The 17,977-nt window shown below is 37.8% G+C and overlaps 1 pseudogene; it reads left to right on the top strand.

The window, feature by feature from the left end:
- Window positions 1-5,632: 5,632 nt before the first annotated feature.
- On the top strand, window positions 5,633-5,751 carry LOC120594374 (uncharacterized; annotated as a pseudogene).
- Window positions 5,752-17,977: the final 12,226 nt, after the last annotated feature.

Raw genomic sequence — 17,977 nt, 5'->3', positions numbered from 1 at the left:
GAATTATGGGAGACTATCAGAAAAAGCACAGTAAACAAGAATAAAGTTGTTATGCAGTTATAAGTCCTTGCCTTCTCCACTGATGAGAGTTTCTAAACACTTGCTTGTCATTCTCTACCTGGTACCGAGAGGGAGATACCCTTACAATGGAGATTTTCCAAATAAATGTAAATGTCTCTTATAAAAGGACAACTTTTACTCAGATTCCAGAGCTTCTCCTGTGTCTGCAGTTTCTTAAAAATAACCAGGTCACGATAATCCTTACACCAAAGAGGCATACAAATTCTGCTCCCCTTTAATATGAACATGATTTTTTAACAAAGATTTAAAATCCTGATGTCAAATGCAGGCAGTTTTTTTCTCCAGAAAAAAATGGAGAGTTAGTACTCTAAATATAGAAAGTATAATTCAAAACTTAAGGAAAATTTGGCCTTTAAAAAAGCGATCTGTGAGCTTTTATTTAGTGTGAACTCTGCAAGACTGTGACATAGGCAGTGGGGATACAAAGATGAGAAGACAAACCATCGAGTTAGGCGTAACTGTGGCCAAAGAGAAAATAAATGGTCTAGAAAGCTATCCCAGTGAACTTCCAAACTTGAACCTTTTAGTACTAGGCATCTGAGCTTCAAGCCAAGATCAATCCTGAGTGGCTGGTCTTTCATGATTGTCTTGATGTAATCTCAAGAAGCTTAAAAACTTGTAAGAAGCTAAAAACATCTTCCTTGGATCAGCACCTCTAGAATTCAATGTAAGAGAACCCAAATCTTCAGCTCATGGGCAGCCATCATCCCTGGGGGAGCAGCTGCATCTGCATTGTAAAGCCTGAGAAGGTGAATACGACTTTGCCTTCCACAATTTACTTGATCACCTTCTGCTTAATAACGACCAAACTAATTAAAAGGTTAACTCTATAACTATATTTGGTCTCCTGTAGAGTCTTCACAGGTATGATTAAAAATCATCATATGTAATTATCCCATCCAGCAAATCAAGATAATTCAAGTGCGTGCCTCTGATAATTTCCCAGCAGAAATTCAGACACCAGATAAAAAACGATCAATTATGAGTTGCAAATGTCAAAGCAACTTGAAAAATTGACTTGCAGGATAGCTTCCTTCTCAAATACACATAGCTATTACTTAAGAACTCGTCCTAGACAGATTTTGTAACCATTACTGTTCCTCCACTAGTTTCTTCTCATCGACTCTCCTCTAATCACTGAGTGCATTCTATTAATAGACATAGTGCAAAGAATTTGACATTTAAAGAACTTGGATTTTTCCAGGCTTTGCCAATGAATCTAAGTTGTCATTGAAGGGGTTCAGAACAAGTCTCTCCATAACGTGCCACTTTGGCATGCAAACTATTTTGAGCTGAAGACAAGACCCAAAGACTCTAGAAGAGCTTTTAATTCTCCCTTAACTGCCTAAAAGAATTTGACATTAGGCCTGGTCTAGGAAAAGAGCTGTCACCAGAGATAACTACAGAGTATGGGCTAAGTGTGGTGGGCTGGGGAGAGCTGACAAGTCCTGCTTGTCCAAATTCCTCTCTGCGTCCCACTGTCTCTTGATGACATGGCAAACATTTGTTTATAAATATTTGCTCTTCTTAACTCCCTGTGAATTTTCTTCCTTTCCTTTTAAATCCCAGACCCCGACCCCCTTCTCCTTAGCTCAGGATGGCATATAAGCCTCAGTTGCATGACTATCTGTGAGTCTCATATTCTTATGGGGCCCTATATGTATGTAATTAAATTCTTCTCCTGTTATTCTCCCAAATGTTAATTTCATTATTAGACCAGCCGAAGAATCGAGAAAGGTATAAGGAAAATTTTCCTCCTCTACATCATTAATTATAAGATATGCCATCATTTTTGGAACACTAAGAAAGAAAAAAGTTTTTCAAATTAAATTATGACAATGTTTCCTAATTACTTAGAAATTTTTTAGTATAATTTTTGAAAAAAGTTTTTAGACTTAAACATAGATTTTAATCATGTTCATTACTATGTATACATCAAAAGGAAAATATTAAAAAATACATTCATTTAATTTCTAGGGATACTGCAAATTCATTGTCCAATTCTTTTAAATCAATTTTCAATCCAGAATTTGCATGTCTATGTTTTGTTTTTATATCTGTGTTATACCATAGTATACATATGATCTCGTCCTCTTGTCCTCTGTGCCATTGAGAGTGCTGGTAATACAACATTCCTTAAGACAATGCTCCACTATTATCCTCAAGATTTTCTTCCAACCTGTCAATACCCATTCTGCAAATGCTGATGTTCGTACAGTCTTCCTTGGTAAGGTATAGGGCAAAGCTTTTTGCATAAATATGAATAACAAAATGTAGCAGATTTTATCTACCCGTGACTACCTTCCTTTTCTAAATCCCTTCAAGCACTTGGTCATTGCACTAAAAGAAAATGTGAAATTGTCATCATTCCATGAATGACAGCTATTTGTTTCACTAATTAAATATGTACCCTGATGCTTTGTTTTGCAGCCACTCTACAGTCACAATATCTTAATACTTCTTTACCAAATTATAGAATAATCCATAGAAGATATTTTAAATACTAGTTAAATTTAACGGTGATATAAATCAATTGAAATGACAGCAGCAAAAACAAAGATCAAGCTTGTGCCCATTCATGCAATAACTACAGGACAATGACCACCTGGGTGCCAATGATTGTAAGACACCACCAACCACTAGAAACATCTCGATTTCAGAAATGTTAAAATGGGGAGAGGAAGTATATCTTAGCATTGATGAAATATGTAGATTGCAAATAAAATTAAGAATGTGTTTAGATTATTTCATTTAAGCCTCATCTCCAATATGTCCCTTGCCTCTATGTGGGATCATTAGCAATTGCAAAATGAGATTGAGAAGGAAATCTAGGGATTCAACCCAAATTTTGCATAATTCAGGTAAAACTATTCAGTGGGGCTATATTTCCTAAGAACTGCTGCCTCTGTAAAGCAGCAAGTTTTGAAATCTAACTTGGTCCCAAGTGTGGTTTAGGAAGCTTAATTTGAAGAAAGACATCTCATTGGAACTCTTGTCCTGGCTTCCCTTCTTTACTACAAAAGCACATCGAGGGACCCCTTCTCTCAGGGGAAACCCTTGAAGTAATAGTTAATAACATCTGACATGACTCAAAGTAATTCGAAAGGATTATGTGCATTTTAATTGGGAATTCTGAAAGAGGGAATGGAGCCTTCAGTATCCTCAAAAATTAATCTCCCATAAAGGATCTGTAGGATGATATTTCTGTTAGGAGAGATTTCCTAGCATACCTCCTCCTTCTGCCTACTCATGAGGATGGCTCAAGCTTCCCAACAAACATGAAACTGTAAGCTACAGATGCTCTCAGTGAGTTGTCTCACCAGGTCAGATCTTTGGACAGAGATTTGCTGAAATACTTTTCATTTTGAAATTTAAAAGAACAACAGGCCTTTTCTGGGATGTTCCCTGGAATTTCAAGAATACTTGTCATTCCAGATGTCCGAATTTTCCTGGCATCGGTTTTCCTGTCTTTAAAACGATATGGTTAGATAGAGTGACCTGTAACACCTCTCTCTGCTCTCGCATTTTCTCATTCTGTGGCATAATACAATGGAAAAGAGAGCTGGGAGAGAAGAACGGGTTATTAAGCCCTGGTCCCAAATCTGCCACCATCTAGCTATGTAACCTAGTACAGGTCACTTCATTTCTCTAAACCTCAACTGCAAAAGGAGAAAGTTAGAGAAAATGGCCTAAAATTCCATCTAGGTCTACGTTGTTTGTAGCCTTCATTTATTAGTGACCATATCATTTCAACTCTTTGAAAGCCTTGTTCAGAGAAATATACCAAAAGTTATTCCAGCTCAGAAAAAGAGAAGTTAGAAAAAGAATGGAAACCAATTTTAGATTCTTTAGACGAGTATCAGAGGAAAGAAAGCCGAAACTTTCAAAATCGAAAGAAGAGGTTATGGACCTAAAATAATACAAACAATGTACAATTTTATTGTGAAAATATTTTAATGAATATCCTTGGAAGGAAAATAAATGACTATACCACTGACAGAGGGAGGGCGAATAGTGTGTTTCATCGGGGAAAAAAGTCCTGCTATGAAAAACTTAGTCAAAACCCCTGTACGGCAGAGTGGTGATGACTTGGAAGAAGAAGTAGCAGGAGACACAGCAGCAGAACAAGGTCCAAGGTGACAGCAGATACAGAGCAGCTCATTTTAAGTGTAAGGTTTCAGGACAGATATAGAAGTGCTAACGAGCTCTTTGAACATAACTCCGGTCACAAATAAGGGGGCAGCTCTACTATATGCATCACGAGAAGATGGGCCAAACTCTTCAGTACACCAGTAGTAATGGCCAGTAGGTGTGGCCAGACCAATGATCACGTTTGAAATACTATGCCAAAAATTTTACCAGGTATCCTTGAAAGGGAGTCATATCATTATATTAAAGACACTTTAAAATTATTTATAAAATATTAAGTATAAAATATTTAGAAAATAATTTCAATTGACTGAAGAATGTGTTAATGCCTACTGATGGTTCTTTCTGGTGTAATGAAAATAATATTAACATAATAATTGAAAGGACAGAGTTCTTCACCATTAGTCAGTTATACATGAGGGTGTGATGTGTGGCATGACCCGGAACAGAACAAAAAGGTTGGAACATAAAATTTGGTTATGATAGTTGCAGACCTACAAGTAGAGGCTACGTTTTGATTATCTGTTTTCTTTCTTCGCCCATAAATTCACCCTTTGAACAATAGCTGGCTCCCATACAAGGCAATCTTCTTTTGATTAGTTTTTACCTTGTTCCCCCAAAGCAACATCAAAAAGGTACCAATTTAGATGATGAAGCCAGACCTAATGGCCTAGCCGCATCATATAAAGGCACCACGCTGTATGAGCTACATGGATTTAAAAGCTAAAAAAGCAATTCCCGGGTTTAGGTTTTTCTCAAGTTTTTTTTTTCCTTTTAAATAACAGATTTGAAATTCAGTAAGATACTTCCTGATGTTGTTCCTGTTCTTCTGTGTACCTGGAAGGATGACTCAATCTGTAGCTTCTTAAACAACACCTGGGCTAAACTTTCAACAAAATTAGAAAATGGCCCCAAAGTTTGAATAGTGATTCATTAAAAATATATATGTTTGAGGTCCTCTTATAACCTAGGTACGGGCGCGAGGGAAGTAGAGGAAAACAAAATATATTAGTCAGATTTTTTCTTTATAACAAATACCTTCGAAATCTCAACAACTTGCTATGATGAACATTTAATTAATACTCCTAGGTTTATAAGTTGGCTGTCAGTTCAAAGTTCACCTGGGCTACGCCAAACTCCACATAAGGCTCATGTCTGCTCTACATTGTCTGAGTCAGTCTGAAGAAGCAATGATTCTGAGCCATGTTCTTTTCACAAAGTATAGAAGCTCAGAATTTATCAGAGCATGCCTGTGATCAACTTATTGCCTTTCAACTCCAAATTCACTCTTTAGTACCTGCTCTGCGAGAGTGGACTGGACTCGATTTCCAGTCAAGATGGCAGAGTAGGTAATGCTGTGCTGGCCTCTTCTCACAACCACATCAAAATTACAACTAAACAAGTCTACAGCCATGCCACCCTGAACGTGCCTGATCTCTTCTGATCTCGGAAGCTAAGCAAGGTTGGGCCTGGTTAGTACTTGGATGCGAGACCACCTAGGAAGACCAGGCGTTATAGGCTTAAAAAATAAAAAATTACAACCAAACTACAGAACAACCATCACTGGGAGTCGCCTGAAGTTTAGGTAAACAGAAGTCTTACACCTAAGAACACGCAGAAGAGGTCACCTCGAGACAGGCAGAAAGGGAGGAGATGCAGAATGTGCTAGCTAGTCTCACACCCACACGTGGCAGTTGAGAATCAGGAAAGAGATCTCACCTGAAAGATATCTAGAAAGGGATCCAAGACTCACATCAGGCTCCCCAACCCAGGGTTTCAGACCCAGTAAGAAAAGTCTCCACAACTTCTGGCTATGAAAACAAGCAGACATTTTGGCTGAGTGAGACCGAGGGCTGAGGAAGTCCCAGACTTGCCTCTTAAAGGGCCCACGCATAGACTTACTTGATGACGGACTCAGCTGCTGAGCTCCAGCGCTGGGACAGCAGATCAAAAGGCACCAGGGACATACAAGGAGGAACTCAATCGTCTGGCTTCAGGGCGAGCGCTGGAGGGGCACCTTTCTCCCAGACAGAAGTGTTGGCAGAGGCCATTGTTCCCTTGCTGAGCCCTCCCTTTGCCCAGCGAAGAGACGCAGGTGGCCGCAATGTCTGAGGCTCCATCAGCATGGCTAACACTGGTCTCCCTGCTCAGGTGATTCCATGAGACCCCGCCCCACCCAACTTACAGGCCCACCCAAGCCACTTCCAGTGGCTTTTCCACATAAACAGCCTGTTGTAGTTAATGCTGCGGACTTTCCTAAAACCTCTCAAAGGTTCACAAACCCCAAAAAGCAGCACCTGGCTTCAGCGTGGCGTGTACCTCTTGCTAAATAGTTTCAAGCCCCGTACTGGTGGGGCCAGTTCATGGCTTGGCCTCTAGAGGCACATCTCCAAGCCCAGAGTGGGTGGTAGCCATCTGTGGATTGCTTTGTGGATCATGCCAGGTGGCCCTGGGCAGGGCACAGGCTGCAGCTGAACTTGGCCTGGGGTGAGGCCCCTCCCAGGAGGCCCTGAAGGACAGCTTTGGACAGAGACAGAGCATCACCAGGCTGTCTCCGAGGAGAACACACCCAAAGGGCAGACAGGGCAGGCACCAGAGCACTGCTGAAGTGCATCCTGCTCCGTAGGGTCAGCCCCTGAACAACAGCTCCTCCACCATAGTCACCAGCCAGTCCTCACACCAATCAGCTCAAGGGCCAATACCTCCCATTAATGTGCAAACAGCAACCAAGTCTCAACTACAACAGGAGGGTGCATACAACACATAACATGGGACACACCTGAAGACCTGGCTCAAGTGACCAGGGAGAATGTGCCACAGGGCCCCACAGGACACCTACTACATAAGGCCACTCTGCTAAGACCAGGAGACATAGCAGCTCTACCTAATACATAGAAACAAACACAGGAAGGCAGCCAAAATGGGGAGACGAAGAAACATGTCTCAAATAAAAGGATAAAACAAAACCCCAGAAAAATAACTAAACAAGAAAGTAAAGGGATGGAAAAAGATATTTCATGAAAATGGAAACAGAAAAAAAAAACCAGCTGGGGTAGCAATACTTATACCAGGCAAAATGACAAATAAAGGCTATAACAAGAAATAAAAAGGACCTAGTAATTCTACTACTGGGTATTTATTCAAAGAAACCCAAAAAACTACTTAGAAGGGACATGGGCATATATATGTTCATTGCAGCATTACTTACAATAGCCAAGATATGGAGGCAACATGTGTGTCCATCAATGGATGAATGGATAATGAAGAGGCGGTACAAATAAACAGTGGAATATTACTCAGCCATAAAAAAGGATGAAATCTTGCCACCTGCCACAACACGGATGGACATAAAGGGTATTGTGCTGAGTGGAGTGTCAGACAGAGAAAGACAAATGCCATAATTTCACTTACACGTGGAATCTAAAGAAAACAAACAAACAAACAAAAGTGAAACAAACTCATAGATATAGAGATCATTTTGATGGTTGCCGGATGGGAAGGTGTTGGGGAGGTGGGTGAAAAACGGGAATTAAGGAGTACAAATTGGTAGTTACAAAATAATCATAGGGATGTGAAGTATAGCATAGGGAATATAGCCAATAATATTGTAATAACTATGTATGGTATCCATTGGTTACTAGATTTTCCGGGATGGTCGCTTTGTAAGTTATATAAATGTCTACGCACTATGTTATACACCTGAAACTCATATAATATTGTACACCAAGTATAATTGAAAAATAAATTATTTTTTTAAATGATAGACTGGACTCTTTACACATTTGTTCTTTTCAATAAACACGTCTTTTCCAGTAAGCTTTGTCAGGGAAGTAAGCATGCAGGGGGATGAGGCTTCTTTTCCTGGTTCCAGAGTGCTGAGTTTTACTTCCTCTTCCTTCTATTTAAGGTGCATGTGTATAGGCACATCGAGTGGTGCTTTGTCCCAGCTAGTGATGTGAGTGCACCATCATTCAGTGATCTCACAGCTTGGCCCAGGCCCAGTGATCTACAAGACATGAGCCTCCTGCTGTGACAATGGTGCGCTTCAGATCTCAAACTGACAGTGGTGCCCTAGCTCTCTTTGCATACCCAGCCAGGAGCCTTGCCTCACTTGTACCAGAGGCTGTTTCCTACAGCTGTCCCAACATAGATACCACATATAATATACTGTGTATCATCTTGCCAGTGAGTGGGCTCCAGACACTCAGACTCCCTCTGTGCTTCTGACCATCAGCCTCAGCTTACCTTTACCTCAGAGGGTTGTTTCCTGATACCTAGTTTCTGTGGACAAGCTTTGGCCAGGGCAACCCAGCAAACTCCTGCATCATCCAATGGGCTGTAGCCATATCCTCTCCAATGAAATCTAAACCCATCCTTGGGAATCAGCCTCCTTCCAAGTTTGTCTTTCCCTGCATACTCTCTCATCCCTAGAGTTCCCTTTTATCTTTACAGTAACTCCTCTATCAGAGTTTAATAATTCGTTATATTAAACTTCCCCTATTCAAATTACTGTGTAACTTCTGTCTCCTCATTGGACTCAGATTGATGTACTATGCTTTTTAATGCTATGGTTCAGAACTGGTACACTGTCATTTCTGCTCATATTTCATTGATCAAATCAAATCACATGACCAAACTCAAGTTAATGAGGCAGGGATACATCCTCCACTTACTCCAACGGGAACTACTGCAAAGTCACATGGCCAAAGGCGTGGATGCATAATTCTATTACAGGGAGTTAATAAAGAATTGGAAACAATAATTCAACCTATCATTTGGAATCTGTCTCACAGAGTGTATTAGGAAAGAAAGATATTAAGAAATTGCTGGAAAATAAGGGTTATGAAAAGAGAATACAGAGCATTTGGGGAGAATATAGTCTATAGCATCGAAGAAGATCTCTTAACCAGTTTTTTCTTATCTAGGTAAAGAATTGGGGGAAGAAATCTTTTTAAGCAAAAGGAACAGCATGTGTAAAGACCTGAAAAAAAAGAGAACACTTCAGCAATATTGAAAGAAATTTTATGTCACTGAACCATGATAGAGAAAAATTCAGATTTTTTGATAGATGGGGGGACAAGGAATTGCAAAAATGTTCTCAAAAAATTGTTTTCAGAAGGTAATGAGAATTTAAAATTCCAGTATTCAATTATTTTTATGACACATGCGGCACATACTAAAGCAAGATATGACATTGAATAAACCCAAAGGAAAAAGGTTCATTACTAAGCGCACAACTCAAACATTTTTTATATCAGTGGGGTTAATTGAAACTGTGAAGAACAGAAAACCTAACTTAAACTGGTTCAAATAACAAAGTGATGTTTTTGGCCTATATCACTGTACAGTCTAGATTCTGATGAAGTGGCCCCATGATATCAGATAAGTACTGAGTTTCCTTCGTTAGTCCATTCAACGTTATCTTGGGGCTGGCCATGATTGTGGTCAGAGAAAGATTATTAACAGCTCCTGCCTCCACTTCCATCCAAGTTATAAAGCTTCATTTGATATGAACATAAAAATCATCAGCGAGAGGCAGTGTCATTTATAAATAGCTGTATTTATTCTCTAAACTCAAAGAATGGTAAAGAAAGTTTTATGATGTTTAAGTTTTAAGTACACCATTAACATTAACTGATATTAATAAATTAATTAATCAATATATTACAGTTCCGGGTGTAACTTTGGCTTAAGTCTATAGGAGAAATACATTCTTCTCCAGCAGACAGAAATGATACATTCAATGAGAATAATGTCCAAACCGAATTGAATAAAGGCAACTAGGCAGAGGCCTATTGAACTAAGTGATTCCTGGCAGCCAGACAATATGCGACATTTCAACACGCGTGGACCAGTCATTCAATAGAGGTAGATCTGAAAGAAATATCAGCCATAAATTGTGACATATCATTCTACTGCTAGAGAGTTAAAGGCGCATGTTTTGTAAAATATTAATTTAAAATACTAGGCAGATAGTAGGAAGATAAGAACAGGCTAGGATAGGTGGCTGACTCTAGAGACTACTTAACCATTATAATAAAGGACCCGGAAGAAATTCCTATATCTTTATTGAGATTTCCTATCTTTTATTTCCATTGTGACAGTATTTTTCTTTACCTTGTTGAGCATAATTATAAAGCGGCTTTAGAGTTCATATCTGATCATTCAAACATCTCAGTCATCATAGGATTGGCATCTATTGATTGTCTTTTCATTTAAGATTGGGTCACATTTTCCTGGTGTTTTGTATATTGGGTAATACTGGGTTGTAACTCAAAGTTATTTTGTAGAGACTGAATTTTGTTAAATTCCTTCCAAAGAGCATGGAGGATTTTTTTTGAGCAGACATTTAACTGAAAATTCTGTTCTTGCCATGGTAGGTAGCAGTTTATACCTCGGTTCAGTTTCTTTAGCCTCAGCTGCAAGCTTCTTTGAGTCTTCGCCATGCGTGTGATGTCCAGTAGTCAGTCTGCGCAGGGTTTTGATGTAGAATGAGATGTTCATCTGCTCTGCTCCTCTCCTTTCTGGGTTTCCCAGTCTAGAAAGAAAGCAGGTCAAGATGGCATCGTGTTGTGATCACAGCCTGCCATTGTGCAAAGACTACAAACACTGGGAGCTTTCGATATGAGTTGTTTCTTCCAAATTTGAACTTCGCCATCAAATCTGACTATCTCGGTTTGTTCTCCACAACTTTCGTGTAATTATTTTTTATTTGTCCAGAATTTATAGTTGTTATCCATGGGAGATTAGATCTATTAGGAGCTTATGCCAACATATGAGAAGTGAAACTCCAGCACTAGATATTCAAATATGAATTTAAAAATCATCATTTGCCTCAAAGGCCTCAAAGTCTAAAGAGGAAGCCTACATATGAACAAGAAACTTCTAACACAAGATTATAAAGTACAATATCAAACATATAGTCAAGGTACAGAGCTGACAAAAAAAAAAATCAAGAAAACTTGAAGGGAGGACATCTGACTTGATCCGGAGTCAGGAAGACCCATGGCGAAGAGCAAGGTTGTGTGCAGAGTCATAGTAAAAGAGGATGGAATGGAGGAGACTGGATAGATCCAAACCGTGACCTGACATTTGTATAGAACTGACATTTCAAATTATAATTACATCTCCGATCTCAACTGATTTTTAATGAACCCAGTGAAGTCAAACTATTGTGCCAACATACAGAAGTATTTCTCATTTTCTTGAAATTAATTCAAGCTTAGATTACTTCTATACTCAATGTAGAGCAAGAGTTTAAAACTGTCCTTATGTGAGAAAAGGAATGTACATATTAACCCCCAAAAGGACTTGAGAAGAATAATATTCTATCCATTTAATTTGTTTCTAAACATAAAGCAAATGTGACATTGGCTTCCCAAATATTATGAGCAATATCATCTCATCCTAGTTTCTAATGGAAAAATGATATTGTTTTAAAATCCTGCCAAAACTCTCCAGAGAACACTATTTCCTTTGGTTTGCATTTTTGTTTCTCACTCTCTGGGAAAAAAGTTATAATAATATTGTCTTACAGTCTTGCTCTCTCTCTCTCTCTCTCTCTCTCTCTCTCTCTCTCTGCAAAAATTGAACCTGTAGTTTCAATTTTTTTAAATTTTCAATTAGAGTTGACTATAATATTGTATTAGTTTCAGGTGTACAACATAGTGATTAGACATTTATATACCTTACAAATTGGTCATCGTGATAAGTCTAGTAAAAGTACGTACTCTTACATGATATTCAGCCTTCTGCATTTTTCCCTCTCTTTTTCTCAGGTCACAACTCTCAGTTACAGTTTGCATTGGAGATGTCTGGATTTCAGGTGCGTTCTTGGTCTCAATGTTTGTGAACCTGTATTTTAAGGTTCAACTCAAGACTGACTCCTCTGCTCTGTCCTACCCTTTTGTTGAAAATGAAAATTTCCAAACCTGGCTGTGAACCACAATTCCCTGGGGAGCTCCTTCAAAATAATTTGTCTTCTGATCCTAACTGGAAATACACAATCTCTGGAATATTTGGAAGTTCCCTAAGTAATTTTAATGTGTCCCAGTACCCGTCGACTGGGAACCATTAATTAATAAGCATCACACGATTAATACTTGTTTTCTTACTGATTCCTATGTTGTCCTGTGTTCTATACCAAGACTTCTCAACCTTCTAAGTGCATACGAATCACTAAAACATCTTGCTAAAATGCAGATTCCGATTCAGCAGATCTAGGCTGGGGCCTCAGACTCTGCATTTTTATCAAGGTGATGTAGAGGCTGCTTGCTAGTCCTTGAAGCACACTGTGTAGCCAGCTTGTAGGTATTGAACACTTTGGGCTCAGGGTCTCAGCTTTCAGATTTCTTTCCTATTTCAAATGATTCAATCAATAAATATAGTCAATTCGAGGCCATTATTTTAAATTATGTGTATTTTATCTAATGTCATGTTTAATTATTCCCCTTTATACAGCTTTATGAAGAGGTCCGCCCATTTCCTTTTCCTAAAATTTTTAACTCTTTCTCTCAGGATCTCAACAATACAGATTCTATTACCACTTGAGGAGGCTGGGCATTTTGCCTGCCATTCCTGCTAAGAGAGTTTAAGGCTGACGGAAAATATGGAGATGCTCATACTTGAAGACAAATTTTCGATCATCTGGTACAGTCCTCCTCAATGTATAATCTTCAAATCAGCTACACAGAATCACTTGTGCGCCTGTTAAAAAAGCAGGTATCTATCTGTACTTCATTCAGACCTTCAAATAAGAATACTTTGGATAGGGGTTGAGGAATACTTTTTAAGCAAGCATCCCAAGCTCAAGCATATTAAAGTTCAAGTAACATTGATCTAGCCAGTAACATTGACCTTCTTCTGACAGTTGAGGAAACTGAGGTCCAGAGAATAACAACAACAACAACAAGCGATAGATAACATTTATTTAGTACATACTCTATGCAGGCCACTGTGATGATCAACTTACATGATTGGTTTAACTTAACTTGAATTCTCATAATAATCCAAGGAGATAGTACTATTATTTGAGGAAACTAGAGAGGTTAAGAAAGTTACCCACCAAGGTCACACAGCTAACGGGTGGCAAAGTTCAGTCTCGAACCCAGGTCTCCTCTCACTCTTTTGATGGTATTTACCTTTTAGTTTCCTTCTCCTACCATAAACTATTTCACTAAAGGCTTCTGTCATCTCTTTCATGTATTTCCTGCCTCTGTCACATTCTTAGAAATAGTCAAAAACAAAACGAAACAAAACAAAGCGAAGGAAAACAGAACAACAACAACAACAACAAAAAAAACACAAGAGCCACCAGCACTGAGAGCCACAGCCACTCCAGCCCATCCCCTATTCCATGCCTCTTCTTTACCCGTTAACAATGCCAGCCCCACTCCGCCACTCAGGCTGCTCATTTACAGGGGTGGGACAGGGCTAATCTTCATTTCTTAAGAAATAGTAATGGATCAAATTCAAAAAAGATAAAATCATGACTCATAACAAATATACAATGAACAAGTGTTACATATTTTTATGAACTCATTAATTAACAGGGAACAGGAAAAGATGTCACGAAGAAGGCAAAGAACCACAAATTCATATCAGTAAAGGAATGTGTTGAAATGAATTTGCAAAATGTGGTCTATTTGTTGAGCAATAATAAAGTGTGTTCCACTGAACACAGCTACCTTGCGCTTGTATGGATCAAAATTACTTGTGTTGTCATCAGTTTTCCCCCAGTTAACACCTGTCTCTTCAGAGTGCTGTGAAAACCTTGTTAAAGGCAAAGGCTGACCCACTAGTAGAATGAGATAATCCTGAGAGGATCCAGCATTGCACTGAAAGGACAGATGCTCAATACTTTCTTTTGCCCGTGCCACAGTCTTACGATTTTTCATATACTCTCTCTCCCTTGTCTCAAAGTAAAATCAAAGTAAGCTGTTGCTGCCGCTGCTGCTGCTGCTTCTTCTTCTTCTTCTTCTTATTATTATTATTATTATTATTATTATTATTATTATTATTGCGAGGCAACCTTTGGTTGACCTCACAGATTGCAAGAACCTTGTCAGATTACAATCCCTTACTTTTTAAATTTTTTTTTAAGCCTACAGCACCCAGTCTTCCTAGGTAGTCTCCCATCCAAGTACTAACCAGGCAAAGTAATCTTGAAGAATGGTTATTCATGATCACGAATAAGGCCAGTCTCATTGGGTTTGGCCTGATCATTTACACGGATGTAGCAGGTATTAATTTACCATATAGGCCTTTTGAAATTAACTTTGCTGAAAGTTTTTGTAAGGAAACTCAGAGCAGGCTTTTAAAAGCCTCTATTATTTGCTATCCTGAGGCAAGCGAACCAAGTCCAAGAAACAGTCGGTGCCACATTTCATGTGTACTACCTATAAATTCCCCTCAAGGTCCCCAAAATGCACCAGTGTTTCTGACCTTATGTAAGTCTGGACCTTCTAAGTCCCATGGGAGTTATCCTGGGAGTCTATGCCATTAGCTCCCGACATAAAGACTATTTGAGTTGCATAAAAGTATCTGACAATATCTGATTTGATGAGCATAATTCTCAAATATGATACTCCAGACAAGATCTTGGTTGTATAACTGTTTCTTCCAATTAATTCTAGTAAAAAGGAGGATGGATTCTTAATGCAACTATGCAAATACTATGTTGCCATCAAAAATAAGAAAACATAAAGGAAACTTAACGTTTGGAATTCAGGGGGTGATGATGGAAGAAGGAAAGGTATCTGTGAGAATCAGGTATAATGTTAAACATTATGGGTTATAAAAATGTCCAATTGTTTTAAGAATAAATAAAATGTGGGACATCCATACAAAGAAATATTACTCAGCAACGAAAAAGGACCGAAGCATTGATAAATCTACAGCATGCATGAACCTTGAAAACATTATGCTAAGTGAAAGAAGCCAGTCACAAAAGACCACATGTATGATTCCACTTATATGAAATGTCCAGAAGAGGCAAGTCTATAGACACAGAAAGTAGATTCGAGGCTGTGAGTGATGGAGGAGAATGGAGAGTGAGTGATTGCTAATGGATATGGGGTTTCTTTTCAGGATGATAAATGTTCAACAATTGACAGTGGTGCTGGCAATGTTCAGTCTGTGAATATAGTAAAAACCACTGAATTGTATACTTTGGATGAGTGAATTGTATGGTTCTGAATTATATCTCAATGAAGCTGTTAAAAATCTTATAGTTTCCAGACAGCTTAGGGATAAAGAGAAAGGTCCTTTTTATATAAAATTTAGAGAAAAAAAAACCATTAAAAATACCTACATTATTCTGAACAACTATCTATGCTCAATTTTTCTTATCAGTTCATTCAGTCCGGATGTAATTACTTCTTGTCCTGATGGATCTTGGATCGGTAGTGTCATGAAACCATCTACTTCCTCACTAAAAAGAGTTTCGGAAACCCTGACTCAGTGCACTGGTATGATCTCCAAGTTGTCTAAACGATGCCATCAGAAGCCTGTACCCAAAGATCTTTCTCAAAGTGTAAATAATTTGAATTACCTGTTATACTCCTTTTTTGCAAGGCTCTGAGATGGTCCTTTTTTGTTGAAAACTCAGACACAACTGGTAGCTTGCAGCAGGCTTCAGGCAAGAATTAGAGTTAAACAAAAACCATCTACAAAGAAAAGAGCCTTTCACTGAAAACAAATTTTTACTGAAAATGTTCATATGTGAGAGGTCTGATGAGAGTTCATAATAAGAATAATGCAACTGACAAGGAAATTAGGTTGTTTCTGGGTCATGAAAAACAAAGATAATAAAGTCATTCTAAAAATGTATACAAAATGCCTTTAACCACAATGATTATGCCTATTTTCGACAAAGCTAATGAATTTTACATTTGATGTATGCAAATGGAGGAGGAAAAATGGGTGAAATTAATTATTCAAAAGGAAAAAAAATCTTGAGTTATCTAATAATTCTGAAAGACAATATGTATAACATGTCAAGAATGTTCTAATCATATATTAAGAATATACCAAGCATATCAAGTTAGAGACCTGATAAGTCTGGAGTAGGTTCTTGATAACAGTATTTTTATAAAACTCCATGGGTAAAGCTGATGATGTGCATTCCCAATTAAAATTCACCAGCCTAGAAGATGCTAGATTTAAATGAAAGAAGTAAGGCTGTGGTCTAGTTAGCATTTTTAATAACTGAAATGAACACTATACTGTTATCACCTAATATCAAGTAAGCACCATGAGGCCTGTAAGAAATAGAAACATACCGGGGACAGTGAGGGCATTAATGAATCTCTAGAAACTACACATAAAACATAATTTGTAAAATACTTATGTTAATGACATTTATTTAAGCAAATTTAAGCTAAAGAAAGCTGAGTATCTCTTCTTACTTAATTAACTACTCTTCCCATGTAACTCATCAATATTAAGTAATAAATAAAACTAAAATGCCTAACACTTGTCTGTTTGGAACGTGAAAAAAACAAATCTTTGAGATTTTCCAAAAGCCCTCTAAGAAATTACAAAGATAGTTTTAGGTGTAAAATATGTTCTGAAAGAGTCATTTAACTTTTTCTATATTTAGGATCTGATTTGGAGAAGGCAAAAATTAAAGAAATTGTCACACGAGACTTGGGTACTTGATTAAGATGGGAGTATGGGTGCCTGAGAAACAACATTTGGTTCTATATTTAAACAAAGTGTCAATAAACATTTTAAAGTGAAAAAAGAAGGTAACACGATTGTAAAGAACCTTATTTCTTTTATAAATAAGGAATGAGAAACTTTTGGTTTTTTTCTTTAATAGTCAAGTATATAATAAAGTCGACATAAAGTACAGGAAATTATTCTGCTTAGACAGAACCTCTGCTATCTTGAAAGTAAAACATAACATTTCATATTATAGGCAAAGGCAATAAGCAATAAACCAAAGAAATAAGGCCATAAAAACTGAGCATACTTTGCCAAGATTTTAACACGTTTTATAACTTTTTTCAGACTCAGGCCACAGCAAATAAAATTTACTTTCCAAATTTTGTCCTTCATTAGCTCCTTCATATTCTGGAACAAACTGATATTTGAAGACAGGTCTTAGGGGATCTGCAAGGTCAGTAATAATTTCATTATAATATTAAGATATTAATATGAAATATGTTCCTCATTGCTATCTTTAAATGAGTCAACAAGTAAGTGGTCTAAAATTTTCTGGTTTTTTGGCCAGGACATGGAAACAACTGAAACGTCTTATGATAGCTGACTGGATAAAGAAGCTGTGGTACATATATACAATGGAATATCACTGAGCCATAAGAAGAGATGAAATACTGCCATTTGAGACAACATGGATGGACCTCGAGATAATCACGCTAAGCGAAATAAGCCAGACAGAAAAAATTGAAAATCACATGATATCGCTTGTATGTGGGATATAAACCTAAAAGTAACAAATGAGCAGAGACGCACGGACATGGACAACGAACTAGAGGTTACCAAATGGTAGAGTGGGGGGAGGGGAGAGGGGGAAGGTAGACAGGGTAAAAGTGGTCAAATATATGGTGACAGAAAGAAATCTAACTATGGGAGGTGAACACACAGTGTAATTATATAAATGCCTTACTGTTAAAGTGCACAGCTGAAACTTATTAGATTTCATTAACCAGTGTCCCCATAAAACATAAATAAATTTTTAAAAAATAAATAAAAATTTTAAAAAAATTTCTGTTTTTATCTC

This window comes from Pteropus medius, unplaced genomic scaffold (assembly GCF_902729225.1).
Source record: "Pteropus medius unplaced genomic scaffold, Ma_sr-lr_union100, whole genome shotgun sequence".
Classification (NCBI taxonomy): domain Eukaryota; kingdom Metazoa; phylum Chordata; class Mammalia; order Chiroptera; family Pteropodidae; genus Pteropus; species Pteropus medius.
Note: the sequence above shows the minus strand (reverse complement) of the source record. Positions and strands in the feature narration are given on the sequence as shown.